Source organism: Dipodomys merriami, unplaced genomic scaffold (genome assembly GCF_024711535.1).
Source record: "Dipodomys merriami isolate MVZ:Mamm:240054 unplaced genomic scaffold, mDipMer1.0.p SCAF_2, whole genome shotgun sequence".
Classification (NCBI taxonomy): domain Eukaryota; kingdom Metazoa; phylum Chordata; class Mammalia; order Rodentia; family Heteromyidae; genus Dipodomys; species Dipodomys merriami.
The window spans coordinates 89,446,160-89,466,722 of record NW_027203381.1 but is presented as its reverse complement, the minus strand read 5'-3'; the positions used below and the strand labels follow the sequence as shown (position 1 = coordinate 89,466,722).

Genomic DNA, 20,563 nt, shown 5'->3' with positions numbered 1-20,563 from the left:
ATGTTTTTACCTTTTTCTCATTAAATACTAATTAATAGTCAAAGAGGAAAGAGAAATTCTATTAAGTTGAATCTGATGGGATAAGGAGTTGAAGTTCTGAAACTATCCCCAAAATTTTCCCACATACTTAAAATTTTCTTGAAATCTTTTCTCTGGTGGCATTGAATAGAAAGAGCTACGGTTTATAACCCAGAAAGCCTGAACAAAAACAAAAACAAAACAACAACAAAAAATCCCAAGTACCTCTGAGGAAAATATCCTCAGAGAATGTGATGAACTTCTGTTAGGAAACTCAACATAGTTAGGAATCTGGAAACCTACACTGATTGTGGTAAGAGTAAATGCACTCAAACCAGACCAGAAACAGTGACTTGTAAGTGTATAGCAAGCTTATCTCTTTCAGTTTAGGAGCACTTGTTTACCGCCAAATGTTACTTTTCAGAAATGCAACGTAAAACCAACAACTTTTTTATTCTTGGCATAAACAACGCAGTAGGTAAAAAGAGCCTGTGAAATGTGGAATTACATTTTTCAGGTTTTGAAACTGATATGCCAAAGGTAGGAAAATGAACTATTTGTTGAGTGTTTTGTTGGCTTGTTTAAACTCTATTCCCACTCCAAACACTTGACTCTCCTGGGGAGAATTTAGGCTTCCCTGACTTGGGCTATATAGGGATAAAAAATGGTGGCCCAATATGCGGGGGAAATGAGGCAGTTGAAAACACCAGTCTTTAACCAAGAGCCAGTGGTTCACGCCTGTAATCCTGGCTACTCAGGAGGCTGAGATCTGATGATCATGATTCAGAGCCAGCCTGGACAGGAAAGTCCATGAGACTCTTTTCTCCAATAAACCACTCAGAAAACCAGAAGTGGCACTGTGGCTCAAGTGGTAAGAGTACTAGCCTTGAACTGAAGAGCTAAGGGACAGCACCCAGGCCCAGAGTTCAAGCCCCATAACTGACCAAAAAAAAAAAAAAAAAAAACAGTGAGAGAGAGAAAAAAAGAAAACAACTGTCTTGTCCCATCAGGCTTCAGGTCCTACCTAGCACCTGCACCCTCTGTGTATTTCCTGCCTCCATCCAATCAATGATCCTTTTTGTGTCTGTGGGCAGAGGTGGGGTAAGTTTCTGTGCTCCTGCTGTAAAGCTGGAGAACCAGAAGACTCCCCACAAGGCATGTCCATTCCTCAACCAATCAGATTAGGCACGTGACCCTTGGGGGCTCTAATTCTACTTGCCCCTACAGGACTCTAAATCTAGCAGGTCCTGAGAAACTTCAGACCCCCCCTCCTTGAACAAGGATTTGGTTTCTCTGGAGTTTGTTTTTGCTTTCAATAAATATACTTTGTCCATTTAAATTTTTTTTCTGCCTGTTAATTTTTTGGGGGGGTCAGTTGTGGGGCCTGAACTCTGGCATGCAAGGCAAGCACTCTACCACTGAGCCACCTTCCCAGCCCTGCCTTTTAATTCTTTAATCAGAGGAGAAAACAAATACAAATCCTAGACAGTATCATTCCAAGCAAGAAAACACAAAGAAAAAGAGAATATAAATGTCCAGAACAGAACTAAGTACTGCTTGGAGCAGTTAAATCACAAATAACATGTATGTTTACCCTTGCCCATCATTACTATTATTAAGGTCATATATTAGAAATAAGTAGTTTGTAAAATTCATATTTTTCTAATGTTTACCTCATCTCAACTTCCCAGCCTATAAAGAAATAAAACAAATTATTCTGATATGTTAGGTAATTTAGTATAAATTGTCATTCTCCTCATCATACCTCTGCCATCATTCAATAGGTACTTAATATTTGTCAGGCCTCACAATGATCATCTCATTTAATCTCTACCACAACTCTATGCAATAGACAATAGTGTTTATATTTTGCAGATGAGAAGCCATGGTTGATTGGAGACTGGAGTCGGGGGGCTTAGGAGTCCAAGTCTAGTATTCATTCCATATTGTTTTAATAATAGAGTTTAAAAAGAACAAAGAGAATGCTAAAGTTTCCAGTTCATTTCATATCAGTTTCCTCTAGACAGAAATAAGTCAAGAAAGGGAGCATGAAAAGAAAGTTAAATTTGCAGCCTCTTCCCAAAACAAATACTTACAAAAATGCAATAGGCAAAAATATTTGCAAATCTTTTGGCAATTGCATTCAAGCTATGGTCTCACTACACTTGTAGTTAGATGCAACATTGTGCCTTTAAATCTGCCACTGAAAAATAGACAAACAAAGCCATAAAAAAACAAAAGATTTCATTTTAAAGCCTGACAATGTAGAGTGCTCTACTATGACAGATAAGACCTTCTGGTTCCATTCCAGCCTTGTTACTGCCTACGTGGTCTTTGGCTCTATCAGATTCAGTTTCTACTCAGTAAACACTAATGAGTGTATACTGTATATTTGGTTCTAAGGAATATGGCAGCAAAAATGATGTTTATTTTTCATAACTTTCTGAAGCTTACTATGATCTAGAGGTCAGGACAGATATAAGAGATTAGAGTATAGTAAGTTTTAACCCTGGTCTTGGAAATGGATGGTTCTAATGTAATTTAGAAGTAAATTTAACTAAACATTACCTCTAGAGGTGGTAATGATATTTATATGAAACCTGAAGAAATGTCATTGTTTAGTCTGATAAAGAGGTGGTGACATTAACAAAATGAGAAAAATCTATATCTCACATGAGATTAAGGAAGTTTTCAAAATCTACTACAGATTTTGGAGGAGAGCAGGCTATCCTTAAAATAATTCCCTTTCTCGGCCAAGAATTCTTGCATTCACAAGAAACTAGATTAAAACTCCCTATTCTGGAAAGAAGGTGAAGGAAACTGATATCATCTCAGATTACAATAGTGGTTTCCTCTACATGGAGGTGGGAAGGGAAATATGGTATTTAATTCAGAGAATATGAGAAAAGAAAGTAAGGCTTAATACAGAAAGATGATTGGAGGGCTGAAATACATTGAGAACAGAAAAAAATATTCTATTTGAAATAGAAGCATAGTAACAAATGAAACCTTTATTACCTATGTATGGTCTCATAGTACATTATTCCATATTTCTTTAGACAGTATTTGAATAAAATAGAGGATTACATAATTCACCATATTTAACTTTCTGTTTTTTTAGATCTGTTTAAGCTGTGTTTGAGAAACAAATGTGCTAGACTCCTTGGCTCCCATCCCCCACCTTTTTTTGTGTGTCAATTTCTAATGCACTTTAACAATCGTAGCAGCATTTGCTTTGGATTTCTGAGGTTGTAAACTGAAAGGACAAAGGGCAAAAAGATGACAGAAAGGGGGAAATGAGTTTATGTAGAGTTTTCAGTCTTTTCTACCCTGCTCCAAGCTCCAAGGAGCTTCCCCAACTTACAACTGAGTATGGTCGATGGGAAACACTAACACATGTGGGTATGGAAAACTCATCCCCTGATGAATGTACTTTTCTTTCTCTCTCTCTTTGTCTCTTTCTCTCTTTCTCTCTTTCTCTCTTTCTTTCTTTCTTTCTTTTTTTTTCTTTCTTTCTTCCTTCCTTTCTTTTTAGGTTGAGGTAGACTGAAACCAGTACTCTAACTCAGTACCTGCTGCTTTCGCTCATTGGCCAGCACTCTACTAACTGAACCACACTTCCAACCTCTGGTTAATGTGCTTAAGGTTAATGTATTTTTTACCACTCTTGGTTGGTTTCTATTGACCCTGCTTTTAGCCTTGAAAACTATCCTTCATCAAGCGCTCCTAAATGGCCCATATTGAAAGTGCCATCTCTTTCTTCATACTCAAAAATAAGAAAATAAAAAAGACAATCTAACCAAACATAAGTGTAAAGAAATGTCAGGACAAGCATGGAAAAGATATGTTTATAAGATAAGCATAAGGGTTAGAATAAAAATCCCATTTGATAACAACTTTGGGTGTGTGCATTGATTTTTCTCTCATAGAATGATAATACCAACCCATAAGGAGATAAAACAGTCAAACAGAATTATTTTGGACAATGATTCATAATGACCGTATGAGGAAGATGGACTGTGGTAAGGATACTTGGGAGGAGTTGATGATAAGAATTATGGGTTTTTCTGAAGACTCCAAAAACAATAGTCTTCTAAATACTTCTCTGTTCAAATCTCCAATTCCCCCTTTCTTCTTTCTACGTTTATGTAAGTCTATTTAGAATGATCTCAGTGGTCTCACTCTAACCTGTGTTTCTAAAAGGGAAAATTTTATAAGAATACTTCTCAATTTGGAAATTATTTCACTAAATGATGACCCCCCCTGTCTGTTCATAGTATAGTAAGAGAACAATTTCACTTTCATACCACTGTAGAAAGTTCTCGTGGATTCTGCTCAGTATGGGCATTAAAGAATATAAATCTAACTAAATAGTAAGTACTAACCAAGTGAATCTCTGATATGTTCAAGTTGAGAATCAAATATTTATTAACTATAGTTGCATCTCCTATTAAAATATATTATGCTGCTTGAGATAAAACTATTCATTTTAATTTCTGTTGTTGTCCTGTGCTGTTCCTTAAGTAACAATGAAAGCCAAGTTATTTTTTCTCAGCCCAACAGTAATATGTTAGGCTTCCTTTTTAATGACAATCTTTTTTTCTTGCCAAATGTTTCACATCTTAAATAATGATTTGAATCTTGGCTGCAATTACCAGATAAGCTTTTTCTTATAACCTTTTCACAATAGACTTTCACCAGCTCCTTTATGAAAGATACTAAAATTTTACTTCAAGCTCATGCATCTGAAAGTGGGCACACTGTTGATACATTTAGTAGTATTTGTTTAAAATACAATTGTATTTAGAGGAGTTTTAAAAAATATTTTATTTCAAAAAGAGAAGAGAAGGAATTATAATTGAAGATAGTGAGCAATTAAGAGGTTGGGTGGTACAGTAGCAAAGTTACTTAAAAGTGAAAACAAGAAATATATTTCTTTTTTGGGGGGGGGGCGGTCCGGTCGTAGGGCTTGAACTCTGGGCCTGGGCGCTGTCCCTCAGCTCTTCAGCTCAAGGCTAGCGCTCTACCACTTGAGCCACAGCACCACTGACGGCTTTTTTTCTTTTTGCTTATGTGGTGCTGAGCAATCGAACCCAGGGCCTCAGTCATGCAAGGCAAGCAGTCTACCACTGAGCCACCATCCCAGCCCAGAAATATATTTCTATAAGTATTATATGCTAACTTCCAAGTAAAATTCATTTACCTTCCAATGTTTCTCAGCAACATCTGAGATCTGGACAATATGGCTAAAATTGGATTTGATGAACCTCAAAATATAAATTACCAGACAATAAAATCAGCAATTGGTATGAATTCTATAAACTGAGTAACATCTTCAGGGTAGAATGCATGATAACAGCTATGTTCTAACGAAAGCAAGATATCCTCAAGAATTAGAAAGACACTCCTTTCAGACAAAGTTTATAGTTCATTTTTTCCAGAAACCAAGCTGAGACACTGTATAACCTGAGAGAAAACATCACTGATGCCAGGTCTTGAGAAATACTAGACTCCAAAGATATGGAGAAGTGTCTGTCCTTGATCCTAAGTTCCGGCTCCTTCCTTTGTGTTGGGCAAATACTGCCAGCTTTGATGATAGGTGGGATTTGCCCATTTTACAGTCTCAAATCAAGAAAACATTCAGGACTAAAAGAGACAATGGCTAATTCAAAGGCAACATCTGTGAGAAATATGATTACAAACTAAAAGCAAGTTGTCTATCAGGAGACAAGTGATTCATAAATGCTTCTGGCCAGGACTCGCACAGATGGAGTTGTGCACACATGCTCTTTTTTTCCCCACTAGAATGTTTTGCCTAACACGGCAAAAGTGATTGCAGATCTGCATCAAGTACACATTTAGACCTGAAGCAAATATAATAAACTTTCTGATGAAAGGAGAATTGAATCTCTTCCTATGTGGTGTTTCCTACTCCAGCTTCTTCCCTTCAGCAGGCAACATAGAGGTACTGGACTGAAACATTGTGTAGATGTAAATCTACACATCCCTCCAGAGAGGGATATAGGGAAAGAAACAAATCCCATGGGGACAGCAGTTCTAAGGGACTAGTTAGTGAGATGGTCCCTAGCATGAAGACACTACACATACAGAAATACAGAATTTATAAACATCAGAATTAGGACATTAAGGCTCACAATTTACTTTTTACTGTACAGAATCTGACACCTAGGACAAAAATGACATACTCTAGTCTACTATTAGTTATACATTCATCTATTACTATGCCTAATTTATAAATTAAACTTTATCATAAGTCTGCATGTGTGGAAAACATATTAGATACAGAACTTAGTATTTTCTCTGGTGGTAGGCACTCATGGGGAACATATTCCCTGTAAGTAGATACAATATTGGAGAGAAGTAGAAAAATTTGTCAGAGTTAGACAAGAGCAAATGGAATGCAATGTACATGTTAAGGGCTTACCTTTACAAAAACAGAAGACATGGTTTACCTGGATGAGAAGAAAAGCAAAGTCCTGGTGCAGTTTTTATTTGATGGTAGAAAAGAGGAAATCTCAACTGGTTGATTCTTTTTTCTAGTGAAATAACAACAAAGGCCATCAGCTGTGAAAGTCTGGAAAGAAAGAGTGTCTGATACTTAACGGAGAGAAGGGGAGAATACATGTGTATGAGATCAATTAGCAGAAAAAAATGTCCTATGCAGCAAGAATATCAAGTTGAACAGTATTAGACAACATCGAACAGTTGTCCACTGAAAAGTAAGGGGCAGTCTGCAGAGCAAAATAAGGGCAGTTAAAGGGGAAGAGGGTCCTCCAAATAAGAAAGAGGAAATGAAAGTAGAGACAGGAGGTATGAGTGATAGTCATTCACCTACCACAATAATCTAAAAGAGAACATCTAGATGAAACAAATCAATATCACTCTGTAGTGCAAATGTTAATCAGTAATAAGATTATTTTCAATAAAAGAAGAAAATACTTGTCAAACAAGGAAATAATGGTTCTTTCATTTAAATAACTCAGAATGAGTAATCATAAAACGTAGAATTAGTAAATAATATGACAGTTAATTATACAATAATATATCACAAGGCTAAAGATTAACAGCTTGTTGAGAAAATTATCTAACTATAATAATAATACATAATTACATGTTGCTTCAGAGTGCTTAGGAGTATAGGAATCAGAAAGATTTACTCATTAATCTGAAGAGTTCTATTATTTTTACTCTTCGGCAGTTATTTTAGCCATATTTTTAATATGGAAGATTTTCAATTAATTCCTTTTACTGTTTTATATGTCTTTGTCTTAACTATAGTTATAAGAGTCATTTAAATCTTTGAGGAGCTTAAGGGTTGACTTTAACATTTATGATGCATACAAGTTCCACTCTGAGATTTCCCAAAAAAAACAAAATAAAAAGCAATGTAAACTTCTTTAAGTTAAAAGAGCCTTGATATTGTAGTTTTCCAACTACTTTCTTTATTGCAAGGAAGAAAAATGCATAAGACACACATGTACATAAACATAGGGACAAATACATACACAAGCATAAAAAACCTTCAAGCCTATAGTCAGATTCAAATGGACATAAAGTAAATCAATTAGACTTCATGGAAGAATAAATAATCATTTTTAATTTTTATTTCTCTGAATTTAAAATTCTTTCTATTTGAAATATCAAGCATTTTTGCCAATGTAATAGAATGATTTTAAAGGATTCAATATCAGTTTTAAACTATTAGGTGAAAACTCTTCTCTGACTTTAAAAGAAGTTATTTTCATTTCCCCCACATTAGATATGATGTTCACTATTGGCTTGCCATTTATTGGCTTATTATGTTGATGTACATTATTTGTATCCTGTTTATCAGAAATTTTATTATACAAGGATGTTGAATTATGGCAAAGTTTTTTTTCTGTATCAATTGAGATGATCATATAATTTTTGATTTGGTTGTATTGCAGGTATTGATTTACACATGTTGAGCTATCATTGCATCCCAGTAATAAAACAATTTCATCATGGTATATGCTCTTTTTTACATTTATATTTATTGTAAAGATGATGTACAGAGGGGTTACGTTACGTAAGTCAGGTACTGAGTACATTTCTTTTGTTACCCCCTCCCTCCTTTTTCCCCAGTTTGGTGAAAGCTCTTTTAACATAGTGCTAAGTTCAGTTTGAAAGACTGAACTAAAGCTGACTAATCAAAGAGTTAAAAAGTTAAATGTTAGACTAATCTCTGTAATTAGCCTAACTTTTCCTTTCATTTTTATTATTGGATCCTTGTCTGATTTTCATGAGTTTGGCAGTGTTACTTTCTATTTTATGAAAAAATCTGAGAACTATTGCTTTACTTTCATTTTTAATATATATATTTATGGTTATTGTAAAGATGATAACAGAGGGGTTACAATTACATAAGTCAGGTAATGATTGCATTTTTTTGTCGGTCATGCGGTTTGAACTCTGGGCCTGGGTGCCGTCCCTCAGCTCTTCAGATCAAGGCTAGCACTCTACCACTTGAGCCTCAGTGCCACTTCCACATTTCTTTTGAACAGTGTTGCCCTTCCCTTGCTGTCTCCTAGTTTTCCCCTTCCATCCCCATCCACAAGTTGTATAGTTCATTTTCAAGATAGTGTCTAGTAAGTATCACTGCAGCATTTGTTCATCCTTTGTCCCTCCATTTTATGACCCTTCCTCAAAACTGATAAACTTAGAAAAAAGACAAATGGTAAAGAAACAAAAACATCAACAAAGAAAAAAAACCTTTTGTATCCATTTCTTGGAGTTCATTTCAATAAATATTATTTCATATGATCACATGCACATAGCTGTTCAGCCTTCATTATCCTCGCCTAAGAATATCCTCCTTTGGGGTGAAATTTCATATTTATTCAAGTTTAGTTGCCAGCATAATGATATCAAGAGCAGAGACATTTAAAAAGTAATTTGGCTATAAGGCCTTTCCCATAATGGGTACTTTTATTGAAGGGTAAACTCAGCTTCCTCTTAACATCAATTATTCTTCCTTCTTTACTATTGGATGATGTAGCTAGAGGCACTTACTTGCGTGACACTGGCCACTCAATCTTGGACTACTCAACCCTACAGTACTACAAGAAAATAAGTTTTAAGTAATTCAGTCTACTTTATTTTATTAAAACTATACAAAACAATTCACTTATAAGGCAATTTACTTATAAGCCATGTGTTATGCTTTTTTTGGTCCAACTTATAGATAAAAGGATATATCTCACTTAATACTTAATGGCTCTATTAAAGTTGACTATATTATAACCAGATGTTTTATTTTGTATACAAAGAAGCTGATGTGTAGATCCAGTTTAATCAAGAACTTGCTTGAAATTTAAACATTTGCTTAAAAACACAGCTAGTCAAAAGGCAGAGACAAAAGTCTGAAGGTAATTTGTCTCTGGAAACTGTCTTAACTCTGCAAATAGATACTGTCTTTTATACGTTTTTGCTTTCTATTGAAATAAAAGAAATACTGCAGTTAGAATTAGTAAATGTCCAAGTTGATGATATAGCAGAAATGATACCAGGTAGTAGTAAACATTAGGACTCAACACTGTTAGGTTTGATATAACATACTACAAAGATCGACATCAGATAGTAGGCTCTATGGTTTTAATATAAGCACATGTGTTGGCGACTTATTCTTCACTGTGATGATACTGAAATATAGAATCTTTAAAAGATGGTTAGCCATGACAGATGATAATGGATTAATGCTGTCATTGAGGAAGTGGCTCCTCATAATAAGTGACTTTAGCCATCTTCCTCCCCATCTACCCCCTTCTTCTTTCTCTCCTTCTCCCTTTCCTTCCTCCCTCCCTCCCTTTCTCTCACACTTTTAGCCCTTTCACTTTCCACTGTAGAATAGTGCAGTAAGAAAGTCCCTGCCAGGTTGGATCTCCTCAAATGCGATTTCTGAAACCTTAAGACTGAAAGTGATGTATTTTATAAATTACCCAGTCTTGAGTATTCTGTTACATGGCAGTTCAAAAGAAAGTAATACAGTAAGCAAAGATTTGGGAAACACTATATAATATAAGCAAAACGGACCTCTGCCTGGTATCAAGTACTAAGGAGTACCAGAAGGAAATTTGAAAATAGGGTTTAATGATGCTGATAACTCTCTAACTATAAATTATGGGAGACTTAATCTTATTTCCCTGAAATGTAAGGAGAGGATACCTAATACACACAAGATAGCTGCATAAAGTAATGGAAAGAGAAATTGAGGCAGGGCTTAGTGATTCAGGACACAATCTTTTGCAAGATTTGTGAAAATTGCTTCTATTATCAGCATGAGATTTAAGCTTTCTTTCCAGTGGTAAGCACTTGTTGATGTTGACACACAGGATATTAGTCTGCACATGCTTGCTTGATTTTGCTTGACAGACTTGTGACTCATGACTGCAGGTGAGATTTTACTGGTCTCAGGCCTCTTTTTCCTAAACTTCTGAGTACTTCCATTACCTCCATTCCCTCAACTGGACAACAGCTTAAGCTTGTAGATCTATTAATAAGCTGGCTTTGGCCATGATTCTAAACTTCTGATGGTTACTTCCTCCAATGGACTATAGGAAATATAGGCTATACGGAAAACCAGTAACAGGATCAGATTGTTTCTGATTTCTCTTGGATTGTCTAAGTTTTAAGACATTTCTTATTTGCAAAGGAGCTAGAAAACTACAAGCCAATCAATCTGGGCATATTTACCCAGTTTATAATTATCTGTAAAGTATTCCTTTTCCCTTGTCTATTCTTCTCTCCTCTGCTTTCCTCCAATTCTCTTTTCTGAAGACCACCAGTTCATTTACCCATATTTATCCCTGTTCCCTGAAGGGCAAAAAGAAAAAAAGCCTTAGACAGTCAGCACCAAAACTCGGGACAGCTCCTTTCCCCCAGGGCTTCCCAGCCTGCTTCCAAGTTGTGGTTTACTATCAAGCTTTAGTAGCTAGGAGATCTCCAGCTACCTTCACTGTGACTTTTGTATGTCAGACTATGGCTGAACTATTAAACTTACCTGTTATAACGTTTTCAAGATTCTTCTTATCTAATAGTAGATACATGGAGGCAAGTATAGACTCATAGTAGGCATATTTGATCATTTTCTAAAGTCAGTATTCAAAAATTGACATCTTCCCTGGTGTTTGTTCATTGTGTAAGTCTCAGGTGGATGTTAGGGAACGCTTGAAATCATTCAGGGGGCGGGTGAGGAACAGCAGGCTCTGCGTTAGCATTTCAGATCCATAGTTCTGAGTTGATGGAATCCCAGTGCCCCAGGGACTCAGCAAACTCTGTTGATGCTTCTATATATTTTAAGGAAAACAGCACTTTCCAGGTTCCCAGCACCATTTAGACAGACCTTATAATTCTAGAGCTGACAATTCTAGCATTCCCTGTACACACTGCCGTAACATAACTCATGTTCCCTGGGAAGTTCCAGATGGTCTCTGGAATACCCATTTCTAGGGCATATGTCCTACATGGGCATCCACAAGGGCCTTATTAGAAATGTTATATAAACCAAGGATTGTTACACTGTCATTGTGCCCAGGAAACCTTAGGATGTTGTTTAAGTCACTTTAAAGTAGGTAAAAAAAAGTTTCTTTAATTGGGAAATAGACATTTCTCCAGGTCTAACAGACCATAGTGAATTATTATATAGAGTAGGCACTAAATTATTCAACCTACTTGCTCTATCTCAGATTTAGGAACTATCTCAATGGAATCCCAAGTATATAATGTTTCTTGCATTTCCAAACAATAAATCACACCTAATGGTTCTTCATATTTCTTATTTTGGGTTCTGATATCACATAGTATTCATATTTTAGACAAGAAAGCATATATTTTTAAGTAAGAAAACAGCTGGTGTAGACTTTTTATGCTAAAGAAACTTTCTACAATTAATAAGAGTCTCAAATTTAATACATTAGCTGGAGACTGAATATTTGCCCTCAACTTCTGAAGGATTCAGTTGATGGGGTAGGTTTAAAGAAACTCAGAAAATGGGAAGTTAAATCAGTCAATTAATGAGATATTTATAAATGAGTTTTGTAGTCCAGGCTCAAGAACTCAAAGACAGAGTAATATAAATCAGGCTATACAAAGATAATTTTTTGATCACCTTTAAGTTGAGCAAAGACACTTTTATTCTATTTCTACACATCTCAGAAGACTCGGGACCTGGATTCTCTTAAACAAGGTAACTTCATTTAGAAAGATTTAAAGCTACTGATTAATCAAGGAATTTTTCAAGGAACTATAAGCTCTTTAAAGAGAAGTATTTGTTTCACTTGTTTTATATTTAATCATTGGATTCTACTCTGTGTCTGGCATAGAACAAACACTGAGGAATAGTAATTGATTACTGTTGCACTCTAGCAAACCATTCAAAGACCCTGTACATCTGACATATATAGAAACTTAAAATTGTAGGTCAGCCGTACACAGCCTATTTCCCAGAACAATTTTATGGGTATCAAAATAATAAAGCTACCTTTTATAAGTGAATATTTTGGTGCCTCTAACCCCCCCCCAAATTCTGATATTACACATTTCTTAGAATGAGTTTTTAATGACCCCTTATTAAATACTCTATGAGTTGAGTTTGAAGTGATTTTTGGTTCAAGAATTATTGAACTAATAATTCAGAGATGTAACTGCAAATTCTTTTGTCTTAGAACTAGGGCCATAGGTGAATTGATCTCTAAAGGAAATAAGTACATGATGCTATCTAAGCTCTGTTTGGACCATTTCCAGAACAGCTTCATCCCATAAGAACTCCCGGAAACCTGCCTGAACTAAAACAACTATCTTAGAGAACCTATGTCGAACAACTTCTTTAAATACAGTGAGATGATAAGAAATTTTCTTACCATGGTATTCTCAAGGAAGTAATCTGGATATTGGGTGGGAGAGTGACTTGTTCCATCCTGAGTTTCAGAGACCTTATCTTTAGAATGTCAAAGGATCCAAAGGACAAGGAAGGACAAACCAATGCAACAGCAATATTCACAAGACAATATGTGGGAAATGAACTTTGGGGAGAGGGGACATTTGGAGGGGGGACAGTGGGAGAAAAATGAGGGAAAGGGTAATAATGTTTGACAAGAAATGTACTCACTACCTTAAGTATGTAACTGTAACCCCTCTGTACATTACTTTGACAATAAAATTAAATTTTAAAAAAGAATTTCAAAGGATCTAGGAAAATAAAGGTTTGCTAGCTTTGTGTCTATCTATCTCCTCTTTACATGATGAGAGCTTGGTTTTGACTCCAATAAAATAAAATTTAACTGAGGCAAATATTTCACTAATTTTCAAAAGGACCCATTGTGACTGGGTATCCCAGAGGACACTTTCATTCTCACCACTTATCTTCCCTATCTCTAGTTGGTGAGACAGCAAGGGTAAAATATCTCTGGATATCTTCCAGAATATCTGTCATTTGTAGAAACAGCATTAGACTGACAAGTACCTCCTTTTCCAAATATCTTTACTGGAGCACATATGTAACTGGACAAGATGTTCACGAAGGAGAGTTTCTCCTTTAGAAATTGTTCTGGTTATATTTTAACCTTGTTATTTCACATTTTAACATGTACCCAATAACGTCTCTATATGTCAAACTTACTTAGTAGTGTCTTGAGATCTACTGAAGTAATACTTCCACGGATGTAACTCCATTAGACTGCAATATGAGGCACCCCCTGTAACCTCAGGGATGATGAAAAAGGGAAAGAATTAGTGTGATTATGATTTATGGACATTTACTACAGAGAAGATATTGACAAGACTGGCTAAGCATACATATTCAGCATACATAGGTCAATGATACTTGCCAAGATTAACCTCTCTTAGAAATTCCTGTGCACTCACAAAAGATCAGGCGCATGCTTTGAAAGCTCAAGAATCATGGCAGAACTTCAACTTAATTCCACATTTAATCCATAAGACTAAAGATTTCCTGGAAATTTCAAGTGGATTTGGTTGACTGTCAATCTACTACTACTACAAGAATGCTGAAAATAATGAATGACAAATGTCCACAAAGCATGTTAGAAGAATTAGCACTTCTTTAGTTCACACATTGCATATCTATTGGAGGTTCCACCAGACTCTCAACCTTTTTCCAAAATTAGCAGCCTTTCTTGGAAATGTTGCTTTGATGACTATACAAAGAGCACAAAAGAGAAAGTTGGTAAACACCAAGTTTCTATGGCCTAATTTCTGAACTCTTGAGCTAGAATTAAGCTTGATTTTATTTTCCAAAATTATCTCAAAGGAGTGAAGAAATAAACTTTAGACATCAGCAAGAAAAACTGAATAATCATGGCAAAGATGATGACTACAGGGAAATGAGTTATGATCTTCCAAAGAGATAGTTAGCAAGCAGGCCACAATAACCACCAAAACACAATGCGATTTTTACATGGAAATAATGACATTCATTACACCTGTCACCCTCTGTCAAGGCAGCTTTTGTTGGTATTGACTCCAAAGCAAGGAGTAAATACTAAATTAAATCTCCTCTAGTCAAAACATACCCTCTGAAATATGTGTACAAGAATAAAATTAATACTAATGTTTTTAAGCATTATTTTTAAATTCATCTATCATATTACTAATAACTGTGAATAAGTAAAAACATTCAAAGTATTTTACACATCATTTATTATTTGGACACAGAGTGGTGCTCACTACTTATTGTGGAACTACGTGTGGAAGAAATAACAATCTCTCACTCTTTGCCAGACTTCAACGATCTGGCCATCTGGGTGTGGATGGCAAGAAGTTCAAATTTTCTTTTCAGAGATTTCCAAGTACATTAAACAGCCAGAGACTTGGCAGTAATTGTAGAAATGATTGTGTTTTGACTACCAAGTGAGAAAGCTATGTCTATCTGTTTGCTACTTAGGAATTACTACAAAATTAAAAAGAAACCAATAAAGTCTTGGTAACTGTGTTCTGATTCCTGGATTTAGAACAGGGATTCAGTCTATTAAACTGCCTTTGCCTAAATACATACTTCTTTCAATATATAATATCAAAGGAATTAAGACACCTGTCCCTCCTTTGATTTTTGGATCATACTTTCAAAATAGTCATGTATCTTCACAGACTTTCTTATTTTTCTCTTTCAAATGTCTTGCCAGACTATTTTACCATAGAACATTTAACCAAGTACAATTCAGCAGATGTTCTTAGTTAATATCTTCAGGTTAAATCAGTACATACAGTGCAAGTGAAAAAGTCATACGGATATTTATTTTGAAAGTTAGCAAGTGCCTGCATCGCTTTGAGAATTTTATCCCACACAGCCCCTTCTACATTCTCTAAACCAGGATGTTCCAAGGAGACTGAATCAGTTAATACATTTAGAAAGGGGGACATGTTTCTTCAAATATAGACACATTATATAGACACATCATAATCACAGTTTCATAAGGCATATAAACAAATAAGCTAGGCATCATTAAACTTTTTGTACTAGATAATTTTCTTTATTATAATTGTAGCATTAGTCACTCTTTTTTTAAGAATGCAGTCAAAAATTTAATGTTTATCCTACAAAATTAAGAGTGAGGGAAGGGGTGGGTTTGGAGGAATGGGTGAGGATGCATTAGTTATTTTTTTCCAAATTTAATCCTATGTTTTTCTTTCAGTATTTCAGTTTTGTCCTATATTCCAGCATTTTAATTTTTACTAATGCCTCATCCTCATCTTTATTAAAAGCTGTTACCTTTGTTAATCATTTCTTTCTGCCTCCCAGATTTTTCCCATTGAAGATTGTTTTCATCTTTTTCTTTTTTTATTGTGAAAATACTGTACAGAAGAGTTACAATTACATGGACAAGGCAATGAGTACATTTCTTATCAAGCATTGTTGCCTCCTCCTTTGTTTCCCCTTACCATCCCTGTCCATCTCCCCCTCCCCCCACTAAAGTTGTAAAGTTCATTTTTCAACATAACATCTTGTACATCTCACTGTTGCAATGGATCCACCTGTATCCCTATTCAAACAATGTGTTTTTCCCTTCCCCTCCACAATTATACCAACATCAAGTACAGTGAAAACAGGGGTTATACCGTGGGGGAGGGACATACAAAGCAACAAAGAAATATCTTTTAAATATGTTAGAAACAATAGCAAAGAAAGAAAAACCATTTGAGTCCCTATCTTGGGGTTTATTTCATCTAACATCAACTTATCTGACTGTTTTTGCTTGTCTCTGACACATACTAGTTATTGCAAATAAGGGAAACAATGGGACCTATCTTTTTAAAATATATCTTAAACAAAGTACTTTAAGTTGGTTTTTCTGACTGGAGGGGAATGGCATTAGGATAACCTTTATGATAAGGGTTTCTTATATGGCTTTGTTTCTTGTCTCATGAGTCTATTAAAAATGAATCTGCTAGTTACAAGTTTGGCAAATACTCCTGAAAGTAAAACTTAGTAGCTTAACTCTATTTCTGTCTCCACCTACCTGGAAATTAGCTTAATTTCTTATTTTGCTTCCTACCCATTAACTCTTTTAAGCACCATTATCCATTTTTAGTAGTTATTAGCGGAAAGGTTCGTCTGGATCTCTGGCTTAACACACCACCATAGGCAGAAGGCAGTCCTTATGTGTAAATTATCAGGTGCAAACTAATCATTCAGTACTGTTATCATTATTATTGTTACAATGTTTTCTTTTATACTAACTATCTTATATCTATATGACCTTCTTGCTCTCATGAAAATGCCATACACAGGGAAAAAAAAAGATTTTGTTTTTGGTCGGTCGTGGGGCCTGAACTCTGGGACTGGGTGCTATCCCTGAGCTCTTCAGCTCAAAGCAAGCACTCTACCACTTGAGCCACAGCTCCACTTCCGGCTTTTTCTGCTTATGTGGTTCTGAGGAATCAAACCCATGGCCTCCTGCATGCAAGGCAAGCATTCTGCCACTGAGCCACCTTCCCAGCCCAAAGGTGGGTTTTAAAATCAATATGAAAATAATCTTCACTGGTGTTTTTCTATGAATACAGTGCCAAAGCTAAGTTCTGAATTCTAGTAATTTCAACCAGAAAATAAAAATCTATAGTCATACATGTAGTTCAAGGCTTTATACCAATAAAACAGCAAAAGAGAAACCACTCCTTTATTTTATGTTCAAAAAAAAGAATTGTGATCATGGAAAACATAGTAAAGAGTTGAAAAAAAAACAAAATTTAAAAATGCACACAGAGAGATCAAATTATATTTTGAACTTTACTAGAAAGATAAAATGAGACACTTACCCATATAAATCCTAATTAGTTGGTTAATAGAAAATAAAGCGTTTTCATAGTTGTGTGGCTGCATGTACTCAAAACTCCCAATGTTGAATGACTGTCACTGCTTCTGTCTGCAGGAGTAGGAAAGATGTTTAAGACTTTCAGATTTCTAAACCAGACAGGGTCACTATCAGGATACTGCCCATGAAAGTCATCATATCCTAAGTCATAAAAGTAAATATGAACTTATTTACTATTATCTCTTGCCAAGTTTGTGCTGACAAAAGTAATTGAAGGAAAAGTAACATTCAAGTAATTGAAGGAAAAGTGACATTCTCCACATTTATCTCATTGCTAAAATACCAACCACATGAGTTGCTTTTGAACTGTCAAGGCAATGACAACATTTAAAGCTTTTCAAGGGAAGATATTAGTTAAAGACCTACAGTGTTACTTAATAAGGCTTCCCCTTTTCAGATGGAATGATAGGATTCCAAGCACAGCAGTACTTGAAGAGTTTTGTGGCAGAAGAGCATTTCCTCAGAGAGCATAGCTACTAAGTATTGAACAAGAATAACCAATCATTGGGTCCTAATCCTCCCTTGATTCTACTACTAAATATGACCTTCCTGCCAAAAGGAGTCACTCCATGCCAAACCTCAACTTACCCTTGTGTTTAACCAGAAAGGACCTTGAGTTTAGGGTTTTTATCTCTGGGAGTGAAAAGAAAAGCAACTAGACTGTGGTAATCAGCAAGAGTATGGTCTGAAGCCTGACATATCATTCAAAAAGGAGATAAATAGTAGCACAAAGCAAATCCACAAAGGGTAGCTGAATGACTTGTAAAAGCCGTCAGGGATGAAGTAGGCCAGGGCATATGGAGTGCGTGACACCCTACACCATTCAGAGTCCTCTGAGTTAGGCTTTGTATTCTCTCATCTAACTCCTGGCATTTATTGTTTCAGCTGCTGAGCACTTTGAGCTGCTTCCCCGGAAGAAAGCAAAGCCAATACAATTTCTCTTCAATTACACACTTTCACCCACATCTCTTAAAACATAATTAATCAGAGCAGTGTGTGGCCACTTCCGAATTAGAAGCCAAAATTTTTCTTTTAGCCATTAAAATAACATCTCCCACCCAAGGAGCAAGTCTTGCTTGCTTGTTCTCCATGCCAAAAAGCAGAGAACGAGTGTAGGTCATTTGTCTCAAATGTATAGGTATCATCTGGGCCCCAATGTCTGGTCTTTGAGGTCCAAAATAACCCAGAATCCCAGCTCTGAGAAGCTGAAAAATCCTTTGCAAGTCTGTTTGGAAATGTCTGCTGGCTACAGCATTTGCATCCACACTGATGGTGTCTGATTTTCCATTCTTTCCTTTAATAACGTTTTCCTACCTGGGACCATTGATTTCAAGCTATTTTACTCTGGGGATGCTAGACTTCAAACCAGCTGGAAAAACAGAAAAATCCTCCCTGGGCATCAAGCTTCCTCTGCCTGCTTCCACCCCCTGAGGGCTCAACAGAGTCACTATGATCTTGCCTGTCAATGTCCTCAGTTATAGATGAATTCACACACACACACACACACACACACACACACACACACACACACACACACACACACACACACACACACACACACACACACGTACCTGTCTGAGCCTGAAAAGTCAACAACTTTTAGAAGATGAGAAAATGGATGTTCCTTGTTGGGGGGGAGGGGGGGAGAGGGGTATTGAGACAGAGCTAGAAAGAAAGAGTCGTCTATACTGATCAATTAGTCTTTTGCCTAAGAGTTTTACAGCCCCTTTCCAAGAAGTGAAGAATAAGGAATCTCCCTCCAAGAACAATGTTTTATTAGTTGGCATTATTACAGTCAAATAGCCCTAGTCACACATTTGCCTATGCTCTGATATAAGGTCACAGAGGCTAAAGGATGCGCCTAAAAACTTCCAGGGTCAAAGACAGGATTTCTCATGCACATGCTTCTTCCTATTAATGTTTGTCACCATTTTCTTTGAAATAGCTTGCAAATAAATTGTACTTGTGCTAGATTTGAAATACAATCCAACTTCATCATTTTTGTCTCTTATACACCCTGTTTACAAGTTCATTATTTTAAACACTTGATGTCTATTAACTTTATGGAAAGGATAAAGCTGAGAGTGAGCTGCCTCAATTGAAAAGGTAAATTATACTCAAATAGGATAATTCAGTGGAAGGCTGTATTTATAAAGATGGTTCTCAAAATGTATTTTTAAAGTAATTACAAATGCTAGTACAGCATACTAGAAAAAATGGCTGGATTTTTAACATCAGTGGTCCAGAATATGCAGGGAAGAAGTGATTATCAGCATCCAGGAGCAAGAAAGTTGAGTGGAATATGCTATCCTATAAAGAACAGTAACTTTTGGTTCTGTCCAGCTAGTTCTCAAGGAAAGGGATGAAGGAAATACACCCTCACTGTCCCTTACCACCAGTCTTTCAAGGTCTTCTTTTTAATCAAAGTCCAAAAGTAGTCTGATAACCTAAGAATCCTGTCTGTGCATTCCAGATAGGTTGGCCTCTCAGAATTGCTCATCTTGAAGGTTATTTTTGATCCTTCGAAGTAATAATAACACAATCATCCATGAAACACAAATACATTGTTTTTATCCCTTTAACACCATATAAAGTGAGCATTTTATCTGTCCTACAGATTTGGAAACTGAGGTTCCTAGACCCAATGACCCAAGGCGGTCACCATTCTACCACCCTACCATAAAACAAGTGTGTTCTTAGAAATGTTGTGGTCATGTAAAATGTCTATCACAGTGTTTGATGCTTTTGACATTCAGTGAACAAACCGTAGCTAGGCAGAAGATATCACTAATAATGACAAGAAAACTTTCCTTTTGTTATGTGATAACTGTGTGCTTTGTGCTATGCCCAGCCCTTTTAAACATTATCTATGTGAATCTTTAGAGCCTAGTTTCTGAATGAATGCACAAAGTTTGACAAAGGATTATGTGGTAACCAGAAAAATATGGCTCTTTGTAGGAGGTAGAGGGTATTGGGAGTATTTGACTAATAGCCTTTTACATTATTCTAAAATAATAAAACTTAGCCCCTTGAGTTGTAAAAGTTAGAGAAGTCAATCAAGCATCTGTTTTCAAATCACATACAACTAACAACTCGTTTTGTAGGTACAAATAAATGTTGCTAGCTAGTTACCTGATATAGCAGAAAGAAAGACCACACTGGGAGGTCAAACAATCCTT

The 20,563-nt window shown here is 36.0% G+C and overlaps 1 long non-coding RNA gene across 1 annotated transcript in view; it reads right to left on the bottom strand.

Annotated features, from left to right (window-relative positions):
• The window catches only part of LOC138832417 (uncharacterized), a 62,185-nt gene that overhangs the window by 3,789 nt on the left and 37,833 nt on the right, over positions 1–20,563 (bottom strand). The window contains exons 2-4 of the long non-coding RNA XR_011373554.1: positions 17,329–17,435; positions 13,676–13,751; positions 6,464–6,575 (exon numbers count right to left, since the gene is read on the bottom strand). This is a non-coding gene — a long non-coding RNA (uncharacterized lncRNA). The remainder of the gene's footprint in view (positions 1–6,463; positions 6,576–13,675; positions 13,752–17,328; positions 17,436–20,563) is intronic.